This window comes from Dasypus novemcinctus, chromosome 27 (genome assembly GCF_030445035.2).
Source record: "Dasypus novemcinctus isolate mDasNov1 chromosome 27, mDasNov1.1.hap2, whole genome shotgun sequence".
Classification (NCBI taxonomy): Eukaryota; Metazoa; Chordata; class Mammalia; order Cingulata; family Dasypodidae; genus Dasypus; species Dasypus novemcinctus.
The window spans coordinates 53,150,417-53,176,179 of record NC_080699.1 but is presented as its reverse complement, the minus strand read 5'-3'; the positions used below and the strand labels follow the sequence as shown (position 1 = coordinate 53,176,179).

Sequence of the window (25,763 nt, the reverse complement as noted above, 5' to 3'; positions counted from 1 at the left end):
AACCATTGATGAGACACATTCAATGAGGGGGACCTGGGAAGCCATTTTAGGAATTGACTTGAACGAAAACTTATGAATGAAGCTTTTGACTCACTATGGACAGGGCAAGAATTGTCCCATGGCCACCGGAGCTTCCCAAGACAGTCCTGCAGAATGAAGCACTTGTCCACATGGGACAGGGCAACCAGGTCTCAGGGCCCACAGGGAGGCCTTCTCCTCTGGGTCTGAAGTTCAGTTGGGTCAAAATGATGGCTCAGTTGTCCTAAATGGTATTGCAGGGACAGATGCTGGACATTGTATGCCCTGCCATGGCCCAGTGGGTGGACAGGGGGAGAGTTAAACTACAATGTAAACCAGTATCCACGTGGTGCAGCAGTGCTCCAGAATGTATTCTCCAAATGCAGTGAATGTGCCACAATGATGAAAAAGCTTGTTGAGGTGGGAGGAGTGGGGTGAGAGGGGGATGGAGTGTATAGGGGAACCTCATATTTTTTGAATGTAACTTTTTTATGCTCTAAGTATCTTCAAAAATACAATTACAAATTGATGGGGTTGGGGAGTGGGGAGTGGGGAGTGGGGTATATGGGAACCTCTTATGTTTTTTTTTTTTTTTTTTTTTTTTTTTTTAAAGATTTATTTATTTATTTAATTTCCCCCCTCCCCTGGTTGTCTGTTCTTGGTGTCTATTTGCTGCGTCTTGTTTCTTTGTCCGCTTCTGTTGTCGTCAGCGGCATGGGAAGTGTGGGCAGCGCCATTCCTGGGCAGGCTGCTCTTTCTTTTCACGCTGGGCGGCTTTCCTCACGGGCGCACTCCTTGCGCGTGGGGCTCCCCCACGCGGGGGACACCCTTGCGTGGCACGGCACTCCTTGCGCGCATCAGCGCTGCGCATGGCCAGCTCCACACGGGTCAAGGAGGCCCGGGGCTTGAACCGCGGACCTCCCATGTGGTAGACCGACGCCCTAACCACTGGGCCAAAGTCGGTTTCCCTCTTATGTTTTTTAATGTAACATTTTGTGTGCTCTATAAACTTTAAAAAATTATAATAAAAAAAATGATGGGTCAGCCTCCTCTCCTGGCAGCCTTGGTGCAGGAGAGGAAGTGCTTGGTGCTCTGTTTAGCTGTGCACACGCGCCCCCTTCAGGTTACCAACAGAATCTCTGAAATTAAATGTTTGTATTATTCAGTGCTGTAAATTTGCATGTTCAAAATCTATCCAGTGCCTTGATGAGACTGCATGGAGATAACAAGAAGCAAAGTACAATTTAAGTATACAAAAGTGAATTAATTTCCTCTTCCCTGCAGTGAACAATGAAATAAAAAACAAACAAATGCATTTATAGATGTAAAACACATAATAAATCCCTTTGGTCAAACCTAAGAAAATATGTACGTAGTTTTTTTTTTCATAACCTATGGAAAACTTGCAAGTAGTAAAAAGTTAAATAAATGGAGAAATATTCCTGTTTCATGGTGGGTAGACTTAATATTTTTAGGATCTTATCCAATCCTAGAAAGATATTTTGAAGATATTTATGAACTGTTTCTACTCCTAGAATAGCATGCAAAATGCTTAAGAAGAAAAAAACTGAGCAGCCCATACTGCCTGGTTCCAATTCTTATTATAAATCTACAATAATTAATAGAGTGTGGCTTTGGTATACAGAACAATGGGGGAAAAATAGAATCCATATGTAGACCCATTAAAATATGTTCAAGTGAACATAATCTTTCCCCACATGGAAATGGAAAAACTGGATGGCCATATTGAAAAAAATAAAGACATAAACTTTACAGCTTACACACAAATTCACCTAAAATAGTTTAGAGGTTAAGAAACAAAGTGATAAAAAAAAAAAATGAGGCTCCAACAGAAGAATGACCTTGTGTTTGCTGATGAGTTTTGAAGTGCAACATCTAAAGAAAGAGTCATGAAGGGAAAAAATGGTAATGGGACTTCATTTGAAAAACAAAAATTCTACTATGTGGAAGACACTGTTAATTGAATGAAAAGACCTCAATCCTGCACTGGGAGAAAGTTTTGTAAAACAGATATATTTTGTACCAAATATAAAAAGGCCTAAGAGTGCAATAAAAAGAAAACAAACCACACAACTAAGAAATTGGAAAATGACTGAACAGACCCCTCACCAAATTAGGTATACAGCTGGCAAATAAGCACGTATAAAGACACTTAACGTCACTTGTCATTATTGAAAAGCAACTAAAAACAACAATGAGAGACACTATCCACCCACTGGAACAGCTAACTTCCAAAGAACAGACAATCCAACTGCTAGCGATGATGTGGAACAACAGGAACTCTCCTTCCTTGCTGGAGGGAATGCAAATGGTACAGCTACTTTGGAAGATGTTTTAGCATAGCTAATTAAGGTAAATATATCTCAGCACATGACTCATTAATCACACTCATTGGCATGTACCCAAGTTTGTTTGATAACTAATGTCCACATAAAAAAAACAGCACTGATATATTTATAGCAACTTTTATTTATAATAACCACAAGCTAGGAGAAGCCAAGATGTCCTTCACTAGGTGAATGGATATCCAAACTGTGGTACAACTATGCCCTCATAGTTACTCAGCAGTAAAAAGGCAAGTTATCCTGCCACAGAAAGACATGGATGCATCACAAATTCATATTGTTAAGAGAACGAGACTGCTCAGTTAGGGCTACATAATGCATAATAAGGTCACGTCTGCTTGTTGATGGGGTATGATGTTAGTGACCTCTTTGCACACAACAAAACTGTGTGCTCCAAAAGTTGTCAAATAAAAAATTCAGATATGCCTTCAACTGTCATTTTCTCTTCCTTTAAGGTCAGAATTGTAATGGGGAAAAGAGATGATATTAAGAAGTTACTCTCAAATCTCAGCACCATAAAATGAGTGAGGCACTAGTCCAGCTGTTAGAGAGGTAAATAGTCAGTTAAACAAAAAGAAACATTCTTGCCTTCTTCTCTCTTATATTATTGCTAGATAAAGAAATACAAAAATCAGGTTGGCAAGTAGTTTGACTTTCTTTAAATTAACAGAGTTAGAACAATTCCAGGACGCTGGCTGGGCCTTTCTTAGTTGAGAAATGTGGGTCTGTAGTTCAACATTCTGTACTTTAGTTGTAGTGTGGGAAGTTAGATGAACTTGGTGTAGGGGTGTTTTTATTAATGAGGGTGTTACCTTGATGAGGCACCATAATTTCCATAATTTGCCAAAGTGTTTCCATCATTACAAATAGGAATGTTGTAGATTTTAAGACTTTACTTCTCATTCTGTATACACACTGCAGGAATGAATACTCTACATTCTGATGCTATGAGTTTATTTATTCTATATATTTCAAAAAATGATACTACAGTATTTGTCCTTTCTGTCTGGTTTATTTCACTCAATAGGATGTCTTCCAAGTTCATCCATACTGTCACATGTATCATGAATTTATTCCTTTGTACAGCTGAATAATATTCCATTGTATGTCTATACTATTATATATTTTATTTATCCATTCATCTATTGAGGTTCTTTGTGTAGCTTCCATCATTTGGCAATTGTGAATAGTGCTGCTAAAAACATTGGTGTCCAAATATCTTTTGGAGATGCTGCTTTCAATTCTTTGGGGTATTTACCTAGTAGTGCAGTTGCCGGACCATATGATAATTCTATACTTTGCTTTCAGAGGAGCCATCAATCTGTTGTTCACAGTGGCTACACCATTTTGCATTGCTACCAGCAGTGAATGAGGGTTCCTATTCCTCCACATCCCCTCCAACACTTGTACTTTCCATGGGGTTTAATAAAATAAGAGGTGGCCAATTCAGGTGTAAGAAGGGTACTCCCACTGTGGAGGCTTCCTTCTGACAGCAGGCCTGGGAAGCAAGTGCTGAGAGGGCAGGGTCACATGGGGAAGGAGGTTTGGTCATCAGTCACCTCAGGAGAGACCCCATCCAGGAAGACTTGAATTAGAGGGGGACCAATATCTCCACAGAAAATCCATGAAATTTTCAGACACTGCCAGTCCCAACAGATTTCTCCCAAGATCCTGTGACTGTCATCCAGGTCAGTTAGGTGATTATTTGGTGAGACACTGCAAAAGTCCTCTGCCCCTGCTTGCCTTGAGGAAAGGAGAACTCACATGAGAGGGAGTTTCCTCTGATGTCTGGAGCAGGATCATGCTTCCTGTAGCACTTTGATATGGATGTGAATTCCAAAAATAGATATTGGATTATTCTTGTAATCTGATCTGTACCTGGGTATGATTGAATTATGATTAGGGCACTGAGTTCCCACCCCTTGGTCAGTGGGGACTTACAGATAAAAGACATGGCATAGAAAAGAGTTGAGGATTTTGATGCTGAAGACTTAAGCTGGAGCCCCAGAAAGTCAGCACAGAGAGGAAAGAGAAGTTAGCCCCAGGAAGAAAGGAACCTTGAACCCAGAGAAAAGCAAGCCCCAGGAATGGAGGAACCCAGGAAGCCTGAACTCTCACAGACATTGGCAGCCATCTTGCTCCAAATAGACTTTGGTGAGGGAAGTAACTTATGCTTTATGGCCTGGTATCTGTAAGCTCCTACCACAATAAATACCCTTTATAAAAACCAACCAATTTCTGGTATTTTGCATCAGCATCCCTTTCAGTGACTAATACAGAATTTGGTACTGAGGAATGGGGAAGTGCTTTTGTAATTACCAAAATGCTGAGAAGGTTTTATAAATGCGTAAGGGGTATTTTTTGGAGGAATTGTGAGATGCTTGGATGAAAAGACCTACAGTGCTTTGAAGACACTGTTGATAGCAATATGGATGCTAAAGAGACTTTTTATGATGCCTTAGAATGAAATGATGAAACTCATATTGGAAACCAAATGAAAGGTGATCCATGTTTTAAAGCTGAAGAGAACTTAGCAAGATTAACTCCTCAGGTTGTAGGGGAGTCAAAATTTGAAAATAATGAGCCTGGGCATTTAGCTAAAGAACTTTCCAAAGTAAATCCAGAGAATGTGGCTTGTCTTCTGCTTGCAGCTAATAGGAAAATGCTAGATGAGAGAGATTAGCTAAGGACTGAACTGTTTGGCAAAAAGAAAACAGAAACTGATTCTGGAAATTCAAAGCCTTTGGAAATCAAGCCCCCAGATGAAAGTGCCCCATTGGAGGACTTAACTAAACTTGGAACTTGTAAATCAGGATGGAAGATGCAGTTCTGCTGGAAAGACTTGTGGAAAGTCTTACTGTGTGATGGCTTGGACCCCTGCTTCTTTCATGCAAACCAACAAGATTTTTGAGGGAGCTGTATGAAGAGAATCACTGTCAGCCTGGAACAAAAAGGACAAGGAAAGGACAGACTGAAGGATAAACAGCTTTAAGAGGACAACCATGGAATTTGGACATCACCTTGGGCCAAGAGAGAAACCCCACCCATGTGTACAGAGAGGGTGAGTTTGCCCCAGGAGTTGAAGAGGGTGGATGATCCTGCCCAATGCTCTGGGAGAGTTTTGCTGCCCCAGTGTACAGAGAGGGTGGGGCACATTCCCCAAGGGTTAGGGCAATTAAGGTCAGCACCTCACAGGTCTGAGTGGGGTGTACCTGTCCCCCAAAGGTTAGAGAAGTCCAGATGTTCAACCTAATGCTCTGAGAGGTTTGAGCCTCTTTGCCAAAGGTTAGGGAAGGCCAGGTGGTTAACTCATTGCTCTGAGGGTTGAGCCTGTTTGCCAAATGTTAGGGAGAATGTCATCTTCACATCACTGTACTAGGGGTGGGAGTTAAAACTCTAACCCAAAGATTGGGGAAGGTGTGGCAATCACCCCAACACTCTTGGAGGGTGAGGTCTGGAGCTTGATCAACACCCAGATGCTTGATGAGGGTGGAACCAAGAAAATGGCCATTGCACAAGCATGTGGAAAGGGTGGGTTCACACAAGGTCCCAAGGAGAATAAACTATCATCTGAAGAATGACTCTCAGACTAAAATCGAATGGAGGATGCCCTGCTGGTTTCATGAACTGTAGAGGATCCAACTCATGTTTCCCTCCCAAGTTCTCCTTATTGTAATGAAAATGTTTATCCTATGTCTTTCCATTTGTGTAATGGAAACAGATAAATTGTTTTATAAGTTTCAGAAGTCTATTGCAGGTGGCGGACTTGGCCCAGTGTTTAGGGCATCTGTCTACCACACGGGAGGTCCACAATTCAAACCCTGGGCCTCCTTGACCCGTGTGGAGCTGGCCCATGCGCAGTGCCGATGCACACAAGGAGTGCCATGCCAAGCAGGGGTGTCCCCCGCATACGGGAGCCCCACGTGCAAGGACTGCACCCTGTAAGGCGAGCCACCCAGCATGAAAGTGCAGCCTGCCCAGGAATGACGCTGCACACATGGAGAGCTGACACAACAGGATGATGCAACAAAAAGAAACACAGATTCCCGTGCTGCTGACAATGACAGAAGCGGACAAAGAAGACGCAGCAAATAGACACAAAGAGACAACTGGGGGGAGAGGGGGAGAGAAATAAATAAATAAATAACTTAAAAAAAGAAATCTATCACAGACAGAACTTTGCCCCCAGACAAACTGTATTTATTTAAATTGATTGTGATATGATTTAGTACATGCATTTTTACTGATTTAAGGTTTTTTCAAATACTATGTCTTTTTGAAATTCAGAGGGTGGAGTATAGCAGTTTGATGTGGTTATGAATTCCAAAAATAGATACTGGATTATTCTTGTAATCTGATCTGTACGTGGGCATGATTGAGTTATTTTTTAAAGATTTATTTTTATGTATGTCTTACCTCCCCCCCCCAGTTTTCTGCTCTCTGTGTCCATTCTCTGTGTGTTCTTCTGTGACTACTTTTATCCTTATCAGTCACACCAGGAATCTGTGTTTCTTTTTGTTGCATCATCTTCTGTCAGCTCTCCGTGTGTGCAGCACCATTCCTGGGCATGCTGAACTTTCTTTCGCCCTGGGCAGCTCTCCTTATGGGGTACACTCCTTGTGCATGGGGCTCCCTTATGCAGGGGACACCCCTGCATGGTACGGCACTCCTTGTGTGCATCAGCACTGCATGGGTCAAGTAGGCCCAGGGTTTGAACCGTGGACCTCCCATGTGGTAGGTGGAAGCCCTATCCATTGGGCCAAGTCCACATCCCCGATGGTGATTAGGGCATTGAGTCCCCACACTTTGGTGGGTGAGGACTCACAGATAAAAGGCATGGCAAAGAACAGAGTTGAGAATTTCTGATGTTGGAGTTTTGATGTTGGAGTGATACTGAAGACTTAAGCTGAAGTCCCAGGAAGTCAGCACGCAGAGGAAAGAGAAGCCAGCACCAGGAAGAAAGGAACCTCGAGCCCAGAGAAAAGCAAGCCCCAGGCATGTAGGAACACAGGAAGCCTGAACCTTTGCAGACATCAGCAGCCATCTTGCTCCAAATAGACTTTGGTGAGGGAAGTAATTTATGCTTTATGTCCTAGTACCTGTAAACTTCTACCCCAAATAAATATCCTTTATAAAAACCAAAAATTTCTGGTATTTTGCATCAGCATCTCTTTGGCTGACTAATACATTTTCCAAGGGCAGAAAAAACACTTAGAATGAGCCCACCATGCTTAGTATAGAGCCCTCTATTTGTGTCCTGACATGCTCAGTGCAGGGCAGGGGTGAGATCAGGGCACTGCTTGATCCTCTGGGCTTGCTGTAGACCCAGGTGGGGCACAGAGAGGTCAGAGCACAGGAGCTGGTCTCCTTTGCCTGACATCAGCCACATCCCTTTCATTAATGCACAGGACAATTAGCACTTTCTCTTTATACAAAGAGCAAAGCTAGAGAGCCTGGTTGTATAGAGATTTGCTGGTCTTCCCCATGACAGCCCAATAACAGTCTTCCCTGGTGACATCTGGATAGTGTCAGGACAGGTTCCCTGAAGACCCCAACACAGCCTCCTTTGGCTGTCCTTTCAGAGCTAAGCTCCTTAGAAGCAGTCACATGCAGTCCCTCTCCAGACCTATTCATCTCTATTTCAGCCCTCTGTGTTTTTTAACTTGCTGAACCCAGCCAACCACTCCAGTGGAACAACTCTCCTATGGGTATTCCAATTACTTTCAAATTCTCATATGCAAAGGCCACTGTCTTTATCATTCTTGAACTTTCCTTCCTGATTTTCTGTAGTGTTTACAGATTTGATTATGTTCTTCCCCTTCTGCTATCTTGGCTTCACCATATTTCCCTCTTGGGGCTCCCTGCTAATTGTCTTTCATACATCTCAGTGTCCTCTTCCTCTGTTAACTGTTTACATGTTGATGTTCCACAAGGTTCAATCTTCTTCTTACTTTCCTTCTTATTCACCATAGTCTATTTCAGTGACCACATCCAAACCTGTTGTTTCAAGCAGGATGCCAAGGACTCTTAACTTTTCATATCTAGCCCAGATCTCTCTCCCGAGTCCCGGATGTGAACTTCTCACTTGTCTTTCATAGATCCCTCAAACTAAGGCTGTTACCCCACAGTTCTACACCCTTTTCTTTTTCATTACGAATGTCACCACCCCTGTCCAATTCTCTAAGCCAGAAACTGGAAGATTTCCTGTATATCTCCCACTCTATCATTCTGAAATACAATTAGTCTGAAGATGTGTCAATACTACTCCCTAAATATATCTTCTCAATTCCACCCTTCCTCCCCATTTCTCATTGTAGATTTAGTCCAGTATTTCATCACTGATAGCCTGGATTATTGTCACAAGCTTCCAAATAATTTCTCCACTTCTGGTGCAGCCTCCCTCAACTTTATCTTCCACACTGTGGTTAGCACATGTGTAAAATGCAAAATATTTCTTATCTAAAACCATTCAATTATTTATATAGTTTGCATAATAAAATTCAAATTCATCCAGCATTTTAGAACAGAAACCTCCAAACTGGCCATGACCCACCTCTATGACTCATCTGCAAATCACCCAACAGAATTATTTTACACTAAAGGTCAGCATATTCTAAACAGTGTTCCAAGGAGCACTTCTTCCAGATATTAATAAAATTCTGGTCTAATAAGTTTGTGAACATGGGGAAATGGACTTAAACACAGTGATGGGCAGAGAGTTAAACTACAATGTAAACTATAATACACTCTTAGTGACAATGCTCCAAAATATGTCCACCAATTGTAACAAACATCTATAAATTGTAACAAATATAACAAATATACCATTGTAACAAATATATGGAGGATGTTGTTAATGTGGGAACATGTGGGAAGAGTTGGGATTGGGGCATATGGGAATCCCCTCTATATTTTTTGTAACATTTATGTAGCCTAAGTATCTTTTTTTAAAAATTTAAAAGTGTATTAAAAAAATAGACACTAAAATGGGCATCGGGTATATTCAAATAAGGAACAGAGAAGATAAAGTTTGAGTACTGAACTCCTGTTTTTCACTGAATAGCTATTAACATCTCAAGGCATTCAGTTTGGGATATGTTACTGAAGGCCTTTGGGAAAACCTAAAGTTTCAACAATACATTCTACTCTCTTACATCTTCACCTCTGCCTGGTGAGCCATCCATCCATTCATTCATTCATTCATTTGCTCATACATTCCAAGACAATCATTGGAAATCAACTAGTATATGCTGTACATTCAGAGGAAGAACATGTTCTCAGTGAGCTAAACTCTGTAAACATATGATTAAAACAATCAGGATGAGTGCTCTGAATTTTGGAGCATAGTGCAAGGACCTGAATTTGGGAGATCAATAGACATCAAGGTTTCCCCCTCCTCCTTGACAGGGGTATCCCTCAGATAGGTGTGTTTTTTTTTACTCTAGGTATTAAATTGAATCTTAGGTGTTAAATGAGCATATATTTACTGGTGTCATATCTTTCCCTTAGGTTGATCCTTTCATTGTTATGAAATCTCCCTGTCTGTAGAGGTATAGGTAAAGTATATGTACCTGTCATGAAAGTTAAGTTGGTATCAAATGAAACATGATTTTATATATATTTAGGATGCTAAATTTTAACCCCATGGAAAACAAAGGAAAAAGAAATGACAATATATCCATATAGGAAAATGAAGGCAATCAATGTGGTACAATTCAAAACATCAAATACATATAATAGTAGGATAAAGGGCTTGTTTAAAATGAATTGCTGTTTCCTTAGGAAAAACTTTCTGGATAGAGTTAAGAAATTCATAATAATAATAATTTGAAAGAGTGGCAGAGTAAACTAGGCTAAAGGGACAGAAGTGATCATGAGATTATTCTAGACAGATACTTTTTATTATGTTCATGTACTAATCAAGAAAACTAATGTATTTTAATAAAATGCAGATTTCTGGTCCTCCACCCCAAACCACAGATAAAAATACCTGGATATAAGGTACAGAAAATAGTATTTTAAATATGTTCCCTACAAGATTTTCATGCACAATAAAGATTAACCCTTTCTGTCAGGAGACTGTAATGAATTCAATAACTGAAAGGTTCTGAATCCCTGATATAAGTCATATATATTGGCTTCTTCAAGTTTCCACTGACCACTAAAATATTACATACCTGGACCATAGATTAACCTCCTGCCAAAATGTCTTTATCAAGTGATACTTTATAATTATACTTTTGATTTTTATTTACCAAGAAAGGCTTCTTATTTGCTAAAAAGAACTTTCTTATTATTCTTTTTTATTCATTATCTTTAACAACACTTGTCTGTTAGTTAACTCCACTGTAAAAGCTACTACTTTCAGCATTTTTGCTGAAAACTTTTTCTTAAGAATGATATGCTTTCTTCTCTGTGAAAAACAAATACTTGTTTTTTGGCCTGAGAAATTATTTAACAAAAATGATAAAAGCAGGGCTGCCCTGATGGAAGGGGATGAGAGTCAGAACTGTGTACTCTCAGTTTCCTCCATGACTCCTGCATTAATTTCATAGCTGCTGTAACAGATTCCATATAATGGGTTGGCTTACCCACAGGGATTTACAGACTCAAGATTTCAGAGGCTAGAAGGCTTGCTTCCTCCCAGAGTCAGTACTTAGAACTCACCAGCCATGTTGGTGCTCCTTGGCTTTTCTGTCATGTGCTGATGCATATGGCTGCCTCTTCTCCTTTCTCTTCTGGGTTCCATTTTCTTCCAGCTTTGGCTGCTTCCAGAGCTTCCTTGCAGTGCCCATTTCCTTTGCTTATAAGGACTTCAGCCACATTGGATTAAGGCCCACATATTCAACGGTCCTATTTACAAAAGTGTTCACACCCACAGATTAGGGGTTGGAACCTGAACATACCTTTTGTGGGGGACCCAACACCAATGATACCCTCTGACAACTCACCTTTCCAATGGGAAGATAAAGCAATTAAAAAAACCACTCAGTGAAAAATCACTTTGGAAATCAGTATTTCAAATGTCCACAATTCTCACTTTGCTCTGAACACTAAGAACTTTAAATTTAACACAATATTGTATTAATTCTCTTTGTGAGCATGTTTACTTTTGCCTTCTTTATGGCTTTAACTTCTTTAGTGCTTTAGTTTCAAGAGAATTTCATAATTATTTCTATAAATATGTATTTTGTTCCTATACTTAAAAACCATTATGGAAAGATGGGGTACAAATAGTCCAAATACATATTCATTATTATTATCTTTATTGAAATCTTGTGAACTCAAATGGCTTCCATTACTTTACAATGATTCTTCTGGGAAGATGTCAGACAAGCAAGACAGAGGATTCTCTTCTCTTCTAGGAAAATAGCTAGAGGACAGGCAGAAATGGCTTGGAAAGAAACTTCTAGGGTTCAGGACCGCAGGGGAAGGCTGGACACCACCCAGCAGAGAGAGGGGCAATGGAAAAGAACCATGGTGGCAAAACTGTGAGTACTTGCTGCAGCTGCCAGTATCCACCCCCACCACATAGACACTTTGAATTCTCAGGCCTCAGGGCCACTGACTACAAAGGGGAACCCACCTCCCAGGAGAAGTGAGGAGAGAGCAACACAGCTTAAGGCTGGCTGCTTTTGACCATTAATTTTGGTCTGCTGTGCCCATGAGCTCCTGCAGACTGGGTGGCTGCTATTGTTTGCCAGGGAGCCATCAGGGGACTAAAGAGGTCCAGGACTAAGGAGATCTGACCATCTCACTCTCCTCCTCTACTGACCAGGACTGGTTGTTGAGGACAGAGAAGGGAGTGGAATTACTGCCTACTTGGGATGAGGAAGAGGACTACCAGCACAGCCTGAGGAACCACCTCTGAGAAAGTTTGAATTAGGAGGCTCTCAGCCTCCAAGCAGGATCCTCTATCACAGTGATCTGGTCTGATGGATGCAAACACTCTTATCAGGAATTGAACTGAAGGGCTGACAAAGAGTGCCATCTGCTGGTGGACCAAAGAAAAGCATGTGGGGAACATAGACATAAATAAGCAAGAGAGGCATTTTCTGGTCTTTACAGTCTCCCTCCCCAAGGCCCTGGGAAGCAGGTCTGCAACACATTACTCTGCTCAGGGCCCACATCTGAGCAACTAACAGGGACAATTCTAAAGATCCAGAACAAGTTGAACCAAGAATACCAGTAACACACAGCCTCCTGCCACTAAATCCCTATGAAAGGAAAGTGAGCATCTGAGTAAACTCACCATCCAAATCGGATGCCTAGACATCAGCAAAAGTTACAAGTCATTCTGAGAAAAGAGAAGAAATGACCCAAGAAAAGGAATATATCAAAGTCCCCAGAAGAGACACAGGATTTCAGACAACTAACAAAGGAGATGCACACAAATTCCCAAAATCAAATTAATGAATTGAAAGACGATATGGATAAAAAGATAAAAGATATTAAGAAGACACCAAGTGAACACAAAGAAGAATTTGAAAACCTGAATAGAAAAGTAACAGAACTCATGGGAATGAAAGACACAATAGTGAGATAAAAGATAATTAGAGGGGAGCAGTTGTAGCTCAAGTGGTTGAGAATGTACTTCCTATGTACAAGGTCCCAGGTTTGATCCCTGGCACCTTCTAAAAACAAACAAATGAAAAAATGAACTCTCACTGTGGAGTAGATATAGCTCAGTGGTTGGGTACCTACTTACAATGCACAAGGTCCTGGGTTCAATTGCCAGTACCTCCTAAAAAGGAAACAAACAAACAAAAAACAACAAAAAAATTAGAGGCATACACGTTTGGATGATAGAAGAAACAATAAGTGATGCAGAAGACAGAACAGCAGAAATGGAAGAGAGAAAAGAACAGAAAGAGAAAGAATGTGAAAAATGGAACAAGGGCTCATTGAGTTGAGTGATAACAGAAAACACAACAACATGCATGTCGTGGGAGTTCCAGAAGGAGAAGAGAAGGGAAAAGGGATGGAAAGACTATCTGAGGAAATAAAAGCTGAAAATTTCCCAACCCTCATGAAAGTAATGACCTTGCATGTACAGGAAGCACAGTGTACCCTGACAGAATAAATGTGAATAGACCTACTCCAATAGGTCTATTCAGATTCATAGTAGGTCTAATAGGACTACTCCAACTGCCAAATGTCAAAGATAAAGAGAAAGTTCTGACAGCAGCAATGGAGAAGCAAACTATTACATACAATGGATGCCCAGAAAGATTTAGTGTGGATTTCTCCTCAGAACTTGGAGGAGAGAAGACAGTGGTATGATATAATTAGGCTATTAAAAGAGAAAACCTGCCAGCTGAGAATTCTTTATCCAGCAAAATTGGCCTTCAAATATGAAGGTGAGCTTAAAATACAAACAAAACAGAAATTAAGAGAATTCATAAAAATGATTCCATTTTGCAGCAAACAGTAAAGGAAACCTTACAACCTGACAGAAAAAGACAGAAGACAGAGGCTTGGAAGAGATTATAGAAGAAAGAATAGCAGAAAGGATAATCAAAAGAGTGAAAATACAAACAGAAATAAGACATGACATATGAAAACCAAAGAGTAAAGTGATAGAAGTAAATAATGCATTTACTGTAATATCATTGAATGTGAATGGATTAAACTCCCCAATCAAAAGATACAGGCTGACAGAATGGATGAAAAAACATGAGCCATCCGTGTGCTGCCTACAGGAGACTCACCTTAGATCCAGGGATAAAAACTGCCTGAAAGTGAAATCTTTGAAAAAGATACTCCATGCTAACAGTAACCAAAAAAGATCATGTCCTCTACACAAGTAATAGAAAAAACTTGCAAACTTTGATGAATGATTCTGAAGTTCTTTGGGATTTGAGGGTTCTATGACAATAGAAAAGAAGCCACTGCCTCTTGTGGTTTAGAAAAGCCTGAGAGAAGAGAGAGAAGAGGCAGGAGGAGGAGGAGGAGGGGAAGAGGAACTTGAGGGAGGAGGGGAGAAATGGGACATAAAGAATGGTAGGGAAGGTTTATGCGGTCAGAGAGGACCCTGCAAAGGCACTAATAAAACAGGAGAAGCTTAAGGGAGCTAGGAGAAAAACTCTCTGACCAGGTTCTGTACTAGAGCAGAAAAGAAAAATGCTTTAATTGGTTCTAGTAATGAAGACTAGCAAGAGACTTGCTCAACTGTAAAATTCCTTTTTCTTTCTAATTCACTCTCGAGTATGTCTGTGTTGATAATACTTGTTTAACTTAACACCCTAGCTTTTAGCTATTTTTAGAACTAGAGAAACCTATTCCTTGAACAGGAACCAGTAAGGGTTTTTGTGGCTCCTTTCCAATGTAGGCACACAGTCTCCTTTTGGATGACCTGGAACTCTACCATCAGCAGGTGACAACTCAGAACTGTGCAGGTGAGAGATATAGTAGAAAGAATGTGTTCCTTTCAAGCACCAAAGAGCATAATAATTAAGACAGTTTCTTTTTCCTCTACTTCACATTATCTGTATTTTTTTTTTGTTAGGTGAAATTGACATAACATAAAATTAACAATTTTAACAGTACATTCTGTGGCATTTAGTATATTCACTACGTTGTGCATCAAATTTATCTAATTTAAGAACATTTTTATCCACTCCAAAGGAAATCTCATAGACCCAAAAGGAGTTACTCCACCCTCCCCACTCCCCTCAACCCCTGCCAACCATTAATCATCGTTCTGTCTCTCTGTATTTGCATATTATTGTGGGGGGTGGAGGGTATGGGAACTTCATATTTTTTAATGTAACATTTTTTTGTGATCAATGTAGCTTTAAAAGAGGGGCAATTAAATAAAATTTTTTTTTAAAGTTTCCATTTATTTGATAGTTTTTTTGACATTACAGGAATAATCTGTTTGGAGTGATTACACAAGTCCTAAAAGATTAATTACTGACAGTATGCCCCAAGTATTGCTCTAAAATATTCCAAGTGTTGATTCACTTATAACTATAGCATTTCATAGGTCTTAACTTCTCTTGAAGATTTTCCACTTTAAAAATCCTGTGTATCTTGGGAAACTACAATAATTCTGTCCATTTTAACTATTTTTATATCTTGGGCCCTAGAATCATGACCTGTTAGTTGATCTGCTTACAATGAGACTCCCCGCTCCCCCCCACCCAGCGCAGCTCCTGCTGCCCTTTATTGCGCTGCACCCTGAGCTTCAGTCTTCCGTGATGTAGAAGAATGTTTATCTCACAACAGGGAGGGCCCCGGCAGCTCCTCCCCGGAGGCGTCCCCACTCCTGGCCAGGGGGATCCACGTGTTTGCCAGGCGCCAGCGGGGTCTCGGGGTGGGGAGATGGTCGCCCCGGAGAACGCAGGTAGGGGTCCCCGAAGGCGCATGGGACAGGAGAGCAGAGGAGCCCAGAGGGTGCGCGGGTCCGCCTGGCAGGGGCGTGGCTGGGCGTGCAGCCCCGCCCGTGGCTGCTCAGTCCCGCCCCCGCAGGCTCCGCCCCCACAGGCCACGCCCGCACACAGCGCGGAGACGGCCCGTCGGGCGCCGGGCGTCGGGGTCGGCTGCGCTGACCTGGTGCTCCTGCCAGGCCCAGGGCCCCGCGCGGGCGAGCAGCGAGCGCCGGCGCGGAACCCTCAGGCGGAGCGCGCGGCCCCTCCTCAGACGCCCGCCTGCGCCGGGCTCGGAGCCCGGTACGTGTGCGGCCCCCACCTGTCTGCGGCGGGGCGGGCTGGCGGGGAGCGCCCGCGGGCCTGTGGGCGGGGCGGGGCGCGGGGCTGCGGGGGCCGCGGGGGCCGCGGGCAGCGCGGAAAAGCGGGCGAGCGGCCGTCCTCGCGCTGCGCTGCGGGAGCGCCCGGCCGTGCGGCTGCCGAAGCTCCCGCTCGCTGGATAGTTGTGCGCGGCGCCCCCGCCGGTCCTGCCCTCTCTGTGCGGTTTGGGACCGGGAGGTTGGGGGCTGCCTTCGCGGGGCCCGTGGGCGGCGGGGAGCTCGGGGCCTGCTTCAGTCTTTGGCATTTTTCCAGACACGGATAACTTGTTTATCTGTGAAAGTTAATTGAATGAAATTACCTAGTTAGAGCTGCAGAGGTATTTACAATGTACCACCTTCTCTTATCCAAGCCCCAGTTGATAGGCATTTGTATTTTTTTCCAGTTTTGGCAGCCGTGAACTTGCTGTGGGAATCATGGTACAGCAGTTTCTCTTGGATAGATTTCTCAGAGTGGAACTAGCAGCAATGATGTAAGTTTATATTTTTAAGAAACTGACAAAATGTTTCCCAAAGTGGCAGCACCATTTGGCATTCTCACTAGAAATGTATGAGGACTCTAGGTTTTCCTTATCTTCTTTAACAGATGGTATTATCTTTCTTGATTTTAGCTATTTTACTATGTCTATATGATAAGTCATAGCAGATTGTAATTTGTATTTCCCTAGTGGTGAAAAGAATTGAATGTTTATTCTCTGGTGAAAGTGTATTTACATATTTTCCCATTTTTAAGTACTGTTTGTCAATTTTAAAAAAAATCATTTTTATTGGTACATATCAAGGAAGCATACAATTCATCCAAAGTGCACAATCATTGGTATTCGGCAGCATCACATAGATGTGCATTCATCACCTCAATCATTATTAGAGCATTTTCATAATTTCAATAATATTAAACAAGAAAATCCATCACTTCTTCATCTGTGCCTCCCCTACTGTTCACAACTCCCATTTTTGGATATTCTTGCACAAATACTTTTTTTCCCCTTTATAAATTGATTTATATTTACATTTTATATAAATGAAATCATACAGTATGTTATACAATATATTTAATTCATAGTAATGCTGTATTTACTGTATTTGTCCCTTGTGTCTGGCTTCACTCAACATAATGTCCTCCAGGTTCCTCCATGTTGTCAAATGTTTTATGACTCCATTTCTTCTTACAGCTGCATTATATTCCATCATGAAAATATACCACTGTTTGTTTATCCATTCCTCAGTTGATGAACAGCTGGGTTCTTTCCAGCTTTTGACAGTTGTGAATAGCACTGCTATGAACATAGGTGTGCAGATGTCTGTTTGTATCACTGCTTTCAGTTCTGGGTGTAGACCCAATAGTGATAGTGCTGGGTCACTGGCAAATCTGTATTCAACTTCTTTAGGAACTCCCCAACAGTCCTCCACAGTGGCTGTACCATTCTGGATTCCCACCAATAGGGAATAAGTGTTCCTATCTCTCCACATCCTCTCCAACATTTGTAGTTCTCTGACTTTTTAATAATGACCATTCTGATAGATGTGAAATGATATTTCTTAGTTATGATTTGCATTTCCCTAATCATTACTCATGTTGAACATTTTTTCATGTGTTTTCTTGCCATTTGTATTTCTTCTTTGGACAAATGTCTAGTCATGTCTTTTGCCCATTTTTTTAATTGAGTCTTTTTTTATTATTGAGTGATAACATTTCTTTATATATTATGGATATTAAACTCTTATCAGACATATGATTTCCACGCATTTCCTTATGCTGAGGCAGCTGCCTTTTCACCCTTTTGACAAAGTCCTGTGAGGTGCACACATGTTTAATTTTGAGGAGGTCCCATTTATCTATTTTTTCTTTTGTTTCATGTGCTTTGGTGTAATGTCCAAGAAACCACCATGTAGCACAAGGTCCTTAAGATGTTTCTCTACATTTTCTTCAAGCAGTTTTATGGTCCTCACTTTTATATTTAGGTCTCTGATCCATTTTGAGTTGATTCTTGTATAGGATGTGAGATAGGGGTCCTGTTCCATTCTTTTGGTTATAGATATCCAGTTCTCCCAGCACCATTTTTTGAAGAAACTTTTTTCCCATTAACATGGACTTGGTAGGTGTGTCCAAAACTAGTTGACCATCAAGGTGAAGTTTTATTTCTGGACTCTAAATTCTGTTACTCTGATTGATGAGTCTCTGTATGTCAGCACCATGCTGTTTTGACCACTGTAGCTTTGTAATATGTTTTAAGGTCTGGCAGTGAAATTCCTACCATGTTGCCCTTTTTTAGAATGCTTTTGGTTATTTGGGTGCACTTTCCCTTCCAAATGAATTGCCTTTTCTATTTCTGTAGAGTAGGCTGTTGGAATTTTGATTGGTATTACTTTGAGTCTATAAATCAGTTTAGGTTGGATTGACATCTTCACGATATTTAATCTTTCAATATGTGAACATGGAATGTCATTCCATTTGTTTATGTCATTTTAAATTTCTTTTACCACTGTTTTGTAGTTTTCTGCATGTAGGTCCTGTACTTCTTTAAGTTGATCCCTAAATATTTGAGTCTTTTTGTTGCTTTTTGTGAATGGAATTTTTCCCTGATTTCTCCTCAGATCGTGCAGTACTAGTGTACAAAAACACTGATTTCTGCATGTTGCTCTTGTATTCTGCCACTTTGCTGAACTCATTTATTAGCTCAGATAGCTTTGTTGTAGACATTTCAGAATTTTCTAAATATAGAATGATGTGATCTGCTAATAGTGTGTTTTACTTCCTCTTTTCTTATTTGTATGCCTTTAATTTTTTTTCTTCTCTAATTACTCTGGCTAGAACTTGTAGTACAATGTTGAATAACAGTGGTGATAGTGGGCACTCTTGTCTTGTTCCTGATCTTTGATGGACAGCTTTCAACATTTCCCCACCGAGTACAATGTTGGCTGTGGGTTTTTCACATATGCCTTTTATCATATTGTGGCATTTTCCTTCTGTTCATATCTTTTGAAGTGTTTTTTATCAAGCAAGAATGCTGGATTTTGTCAAATGCCTTTCCTGTGTCTATTGTGATGATCATGTGTTTTTTTCCCTTCAATTTGTTAATGTGGTGTATTATGTTGATTGATTTTCTTATGTTGGGCTAGCCTTGCCTAGCAGGAATAAATCCCACTTGGTCATGATATGTTAGTCTTCAATAATGCTGCTGGATTCAATTTGTCAATATTTTGTTGAGAATTTTTGTGTCTATTTCATTAGAGAGATTGGTCTGTACTTTTTTTCTTTATAGTGTCTTTATCTGGCTTTGGTATTAGGGTTATGTTGGATTCATAAAAAGAGTGGGGTAATTTTCCTTCCTCTTCATCATTTTGGAAGAGTTTAAACTGGATTGGTGTTAATTCTTTTGAAATACTTGGTAGAGTTCATCTCTGAAGTCATCTGGTCCTGAGCTTTTCTTTGTTGGGAGGTGTTTGATGATGGATTCAGTCTCTTTAAATGTGATTGGTTTGTTAAGTTCTTGTATTTCTTGCAGTGTCAGTGTAGGTGGTTTGTGCATTTCTAGAAATTTGCCCATTTCTAGGTTATCTAGATTGTTGGCATACAATTTCTGGTAATATCATCTTATGATTCTTTTTATTTTTGTATGGACAGTCATTACTTCCCTCCTTTCATTTCTGATTATATTTTTTTGCCTCCTTTTTCTCTTTTGTTAATCTTGCTAGCGATTTGTCAATTTTACTGATCTTCTCAAAGAACCAGCTTTTGGTTTTGATTTTCTCTTTTTTGTTGTTGTTCTCAATTTCATTTATTTCTGCTCTCATCTTTATTATTTCTTTCCTTCTGCTTGTTTTGAGGGTTGGTTTCCTGTTCTTTTTCTAATTTCTCTAGGTGTTCAGTTAAGTCGGAGTTTAGCTCTTTTTTAATATAGGCATTTAGAGCTATAAATTTCCCTCTCAAGACTGTATCCCATAAGTTTTGGTAATTTGTGTTCTTTTTTTCATTTGTCTCAATACTTTACTGATTTCACTTGCAATTTCTTCTTTGATTCACTGATCATTTAAGAGTGTATTGCTTAGAGTCCACAAAGTTGTGAAGTTACCTTTTTCTTGTCTATTATTGATTTCCAGTTTTATTCCATTATGATCTAAGAAGGTGCTTTGTATAATTTCAGTCTTTTCATATGTATTGAGACCTGCAGTGTGCCCTACATGTGGTGTATCCTGATGAAGGATCCATGTGAGAAGAATGTATAACCTGCTGCATTTGGATGCAGCATTCTGTGTGTCTGTTAGGTCTAACTCATTTATTATTCTTTAAGTTCTCTGTTTCCTTGTTGATCTTCTGTCCAGTTGTTCTGTATCATGATGTGAGTGGTATATTAGAGCCTCCAGTGATTATTGCAGAGATGCCTGTTTCTCCTTTTGGTTTGGTCAGAGTTTGTCTTACATATTTTGGGGCACCCTGGTTTGGTGCATAAATATATCTTCCTGGTGGGTTGTCCTTTTCACTAATTTATACTGGCCTTCTCTGTCTCATAACTTTTTTTCACTGCATCTGTTTTGTCCAATAATAGTATAGAAATCCCTGCTCTTTTTTGGTTACTATTTGCACAGAGTATCTTTTTCCAACCTTTTACTTTCAGCCAGTTTGTATCCGTGAGTCTAAGGTGCATCCCTTGTAAGCAGCATATGGATGGCTCTTGTGTTTATTATCCATTCTGTCAATCTGTATCTTTTGTTTGGTGCATTTAATCCATTCATAATCAATGATAGTATTGTAAATGCATTATTTACTTCCAACATTTTATTCTTTGGTTTTCATGTGTCATATCATATTTTGGTCTGTCTTTTTACTTTTGGTTATCCTTTCTGCTCTTCTCTTTTCTCTACTCTCCTCCAGCCCTCTCTCTTCTGTCTTTTTCTTTCAGGCTCTATGTCTTACTTATTATTTCTTGCTATTTGGATTCTTTTTTACAAACTCTCTTAGTTTCTATTTGTTTATGGATGTTTTATACTCACCTTCATATTTCGAGGACGGTTTTGCTGGGTGCAGAATTCTTAGCTGGCAGTTTTTCTCTTTCTTTTTTTTTTTTTTTTTTTTTTAAGATTTATTTATTTATTTAATTTCCCCCCCTCCCTTGGTTGTCTGTTCTTGGTGTCTATTTGCTGCGACTCGTTTCTTTGTCCGCTTCTGTTGTCGTCAGCGGCACGGGAAGTGTGGGCGGCGCCATTCCTCGGCAGGCTGCTCTTTCTTTTCACGCTGGGCAGCTCTCCTCACGGGCGCACTCCTTGCGCATGGGGCTCTCCCACGCGGGGGACACCCTTGCGTGGCACTGCACTCCTTGCGCGCATCAGCGCTGCGCATGGCCAGCTCCACACGGGTTAAGGAGGCCCGGGGTTTGAACCGCGGACCTCCCATATGGTAGACGACGCCCTAACCACTGGGCCAAAGTCCGTTTCCAGTTTTTCTCTTTCATTCTCCTAATTGCATCATACCACTGTCTTCTCACCTCCATGGTTTCTGATAAGAAATCAGCACTATTACTGTGCATCCCTTGTATGTGATAATTTGCTTCCCTTACTGCTCTCAGAATTTTCTCCTTATCTTTGATGTTTGACATTCTGAAAATATATTTTGGAGTATGTCTATTTGAATTTATTCTGATTAAGATACGGTGAGCTTCTTGGACATGAAGGGTCATTTCTTTTGTCAGAGTTAGGAAATTTTTAGCTATTCCCTTAAATACTCTTTTTAACCCTTTTCCCTTCTCTTCTCCTTCTGGAACTCCCATGATGTGTATGCTGTTGTGTTTTCTGTTGTCATTCACCTCCCTGAGCCTCTGCTCAATTTTTTTCCAGTTTTTTCCTCCCTCTGTTCTTTTCTCCCTTCAATTTCAGCTGTTCTGATTTTGGTTTCCCTTTTTCTGTCTTCTGTCCTTTCAAGTCTGCTTGAAATTAGTGTATACCTTTAATGTGCGCTTTTTTTTTTTAAGATTATTTATTTCTCTCCCCTTCCTCCCCCACCCCAGTTGTCTGTTCTCTGTGTTTATTTGCTGTGTCTTCTTTGTCCACTTCTGTTGTCGTCAGCGGCATGGGAATTTTGTGTTTCTTTTTGTTGCTTCATCTTGTTGTGTCAGCTCTCTGTGTGGGCGGCACCATTCCTGGGCAGGCTGCACTTTCTTTTGTGCAGGGCGGCTCTCCTTACGGGGTGCACTCCTTGTGTGTGGGGCTACCCTACATGGGGGACACCCCTACATGGCAGGGCACTCCTTGCTTGCATCAGCACTGTGCATGGGCCAGCTCCACATGGGTCAAGGAGGCCCGGGGTTTGAATCGTGGACCTCCCATGTGGTAGACGGACGCCCTAACCACTGGGCCAAGTCCGCCGCCCCTTTAATGTGTTTTTTTTTTTTTTTAATTGACTTTGTAATAATATTACATTAAAAATATATATGTGAGGTCCCATTCAACCCCACCCCCCCACCCCCCCTCTCCCCCCTCAACAACACTCGTTCCCATCATCATGACACATCCATTGGATTTGGTAAGTACATCTTTGGGCACCTCTGCACCTCATAGACAATGGTCCACATCATTGCCCATACTCTCCTCCATTCCATACAGTGGGCCCTGTGAGGATCCACGATGTCCGGTGATCACCCCCGAGGCGCCATCCAGGGCAGCTCCACGTCCCAAATACGCCCCCACCTCTCATCTCTTCCTGCCCTTTCCCATACTCATCGTCCACCATGTCCACTTTTCCCAATCCAATGCCACCTCTTCTATGTGGACATTGGATTGGTTGTGTCCATTGCACCTCTATGTCAAGAGGAGGCTCAGATTCCACATGGATGCTGGCTGCCATCCTCCCATTTTCAGTTGTAATCACTCTAGGCTCCATGGTGTGGTGATTGTCCTTCTTCAACTCCATCTTAGCTGAGTGTGGTAAGTCCAATAAATCAGATTGTAGGTGCTGGAGTCTGTTGAGGCTCAGGACCTGGCTATCACATTATCAGTCCAGAGATTCAAATCCCCTAACTATATCTTAAACCCCAACGTTAACTGTACCTCCAGCAGATTAGTATGAAAGTCTTATGAAGGGAGATCCCATCTGAGTCCAGATTCATCACACATAAACACCATTTCCAGAGAGGGGCCATCTGCCCTGGTAGTAAACCCCATCGGCCATGACCATAACTCTCATGGGTCTCTTTAGCCTTCATAGGAACCAATATCTGGGGGTTGTATCTGCTTTATCTGTCTCTCTGACTCTGCTCAGTTGTGCATGAGGGCAATCCTTCTGCCAGCCTCCAGACTCTTTTTTAGAAACTCGTAGCCATATAAACTCATTTCTCCTTTCCATTTCCCCCTTACTTTAGGTCAAACAGCATTTTAAAGTCATGTTATTTTATGTAGACATGGATATTCTGCTGATCCGCATTGAACCTTCCATATAAGGTCCTTTTCCAGTTGCATCATCAGTTGGTATTTGATAGTGGTCCCTCGTTGCCAGGGAGACTCATCCCCGAGTGTCATGTCCCACGCTGGAGGGAAGGCATTGCATTTATATGCTGAGTTTGGCTTCGAGACTGGCCACATTTGAGTAACATGAAGGCTGACAGGAGGAAATTCCCAGGCACAATGTTGCTCTAGGCCTTGTTCTTATTTTAGGTTTATCAGCTCACAAGCATAGTCATTAGCATCAGGGGCTCACTGTTGAACCCTCACTCCCTCCCGGTCCCCGCCGCTGTACCTGGGAGACTATCGCTGCTCCCCTAGGGACCACGACAGAGCACCACTGGCCAGGAACCCAGTACCCCCCCTGCTGGGTTTTTAATTGTTGCCACTATGAGTATATCCAATCATTACCATGCACCCTGGACATATGTTCTGTACAGCTCCCTGTCAGCCATATATCACCTGTCATTGGTATCCCATACTTAATGTGTTTTTGATGTCACCTATTTCATCTTTCATTCCCATGGGCTCTGTTCCTTTTCTGTTCCACATTTCAAGTTCTCTTTTGCTTGCTGAATGTCTTCTTGATGTCATTCATCTCTTTAGCCATATTGTCTTTTAACTCATGAATTTAATTTTGGAAATTCGTATGCATCTCGTTAATTAGTTCTCTCAAATCCTGCATCTCTTCTGGGACTTTGATATATTCCTTTTCCTGGGCTATGTCTTCCATTTTCTTCTTCTGGCTCATAAATTTTTGCTGATGTCTAGGTACATGATTAGTATGTAGTTTACTCAGATGCTCAATTTCTTTGTGTTTTGTTGGGATTTAGTGGCAGGAGGATGTGTGTTACTGTTGCTCTTTGATTCTTGATTCAACCTGGATCATTAATATTGTCCCCTTAGTTTCTCAAAGATGGGCTCTGCATCCAGTAATGTTTTGCAGACTTACTTCCTAAGGTCTTGGGAGGAAAGCTATTAAAGGTCAGAAAATGCCTCATTTGTTTTTAATTTTCTCTTATGTACTACCTAGTTCTGACAGCAGATGGCACTCTTTGACAGCCCTCTCAGTTCAATGCCTGTTGAGAGTGTTTTGTTATAACACAGCCTGAATCAATGTGAGAAGGTCCTGCCTGGAGGCTAAGAGCCTTGTAATTTGAACTTTCTGTAAAGTTTCTAGCCTTCTCTGGCAGCCCCCTCCCATTTCCTGGGTAGGAAATAATTCTACTCCCTTCTGCATCTTCAACAATCAGTCCCCGTTCATAGAGGAGATTGAGAGGGTCAGATTTCTTTACTCCCTTGCAGCCTCCTAAGGCAAACAATGGCAAGGCCTCCCTGGCCTGGAAGGGCCCACAGGACACAACAGACCAAGTTTGTGGGTGAAAAGCAGAGTCAGCCTTAGATTGTGTCATTCTCTTTCCTGTTTCCTGGGAAGGTACGTCCTCAGCAATCAGTCCCAGCTATAAGAGAGGGAGATAGAGAGTGTTGGATTTCTCTAGTTCTGTTTAGTAGCCCAAGGTAGACAACAGTGTGGTCCCACTCAGCCTGGAAAGGCTGGTGGGACACAGCAGATCAGAATCGTGGGTCAGAAGCTGTCAGCCTTAGGCTGTGTCCCTCTTTTTCCCTTTTCCCAGGATGGTAGATCCCTGGATACCCCTTTCTAGTCAGCTCAGAGGCCTTCGTTTCCTGTTTTTAATTTAATTTTAAAAGATACTTAGATTACATAAATTGTTACATTGAAAAATATAAGACATTCCCATATGTCCCACTCCCTATACCTCCCACTGTTCCACCATTAACAACTTCTTGCATTAGTGTGCTACATTCATTACAATTGATGAACAGATTTTGAAGCTTTGCAACTAAGCATGGATTATAGTTTACATTGTAGTTTACACTCTCTCACATTTAATTCTGTAGGTTATGGCAGAATATATAATGGCCTGTGTATTAATCAGTCAAAGGGGCACTGATATAAAATGCCAGAAATTGGTTGTTTTTTTTACAAAGGGTATTTATTTGGGGTAGGAGCTTACAGATACCAGACCATAAAGCATAAGTTACTTCCCTCACCAAAGTCTATTTTCACATGTTGGAGCAAGATGGCTGTCTATGTCTGTGAGGGTTCAGACTTCCTGGGTTTCCTCCCTTCCAGGGTCTTGCTTCTCTATGGGTTCAGGGTTCCTTGCTTCTCAGGACTC

The 25,763-nt window shown here is 41.3% G+C and overlaps 1 long non-coding RNA gene across 1 annotated transcript in view; it reads left to right on the top strand.

Annotated features, from left to right (window-relative positions):
- The first annotated feature begins 15,971 nt into the window (after window positions 1-15,971).
- LOC131273022 (uncharacterized) overlaps window positions 15,972-25,763 on the top strand; it is a 111,080-nt gene continuing 101,288 nt past the window's right edge. The window contains exons 1-2 of the long non-coding RNA XR_011647601.1: window positions 15,972-16,057; window positions 16,518-16,604. This is a non-coding gene — a long non-coding RNA (uncharacterized lncRNA). The remainder of the gene's footprint in view (window positions 16,058-16,517; window positions 16,605-25,763) is intronic.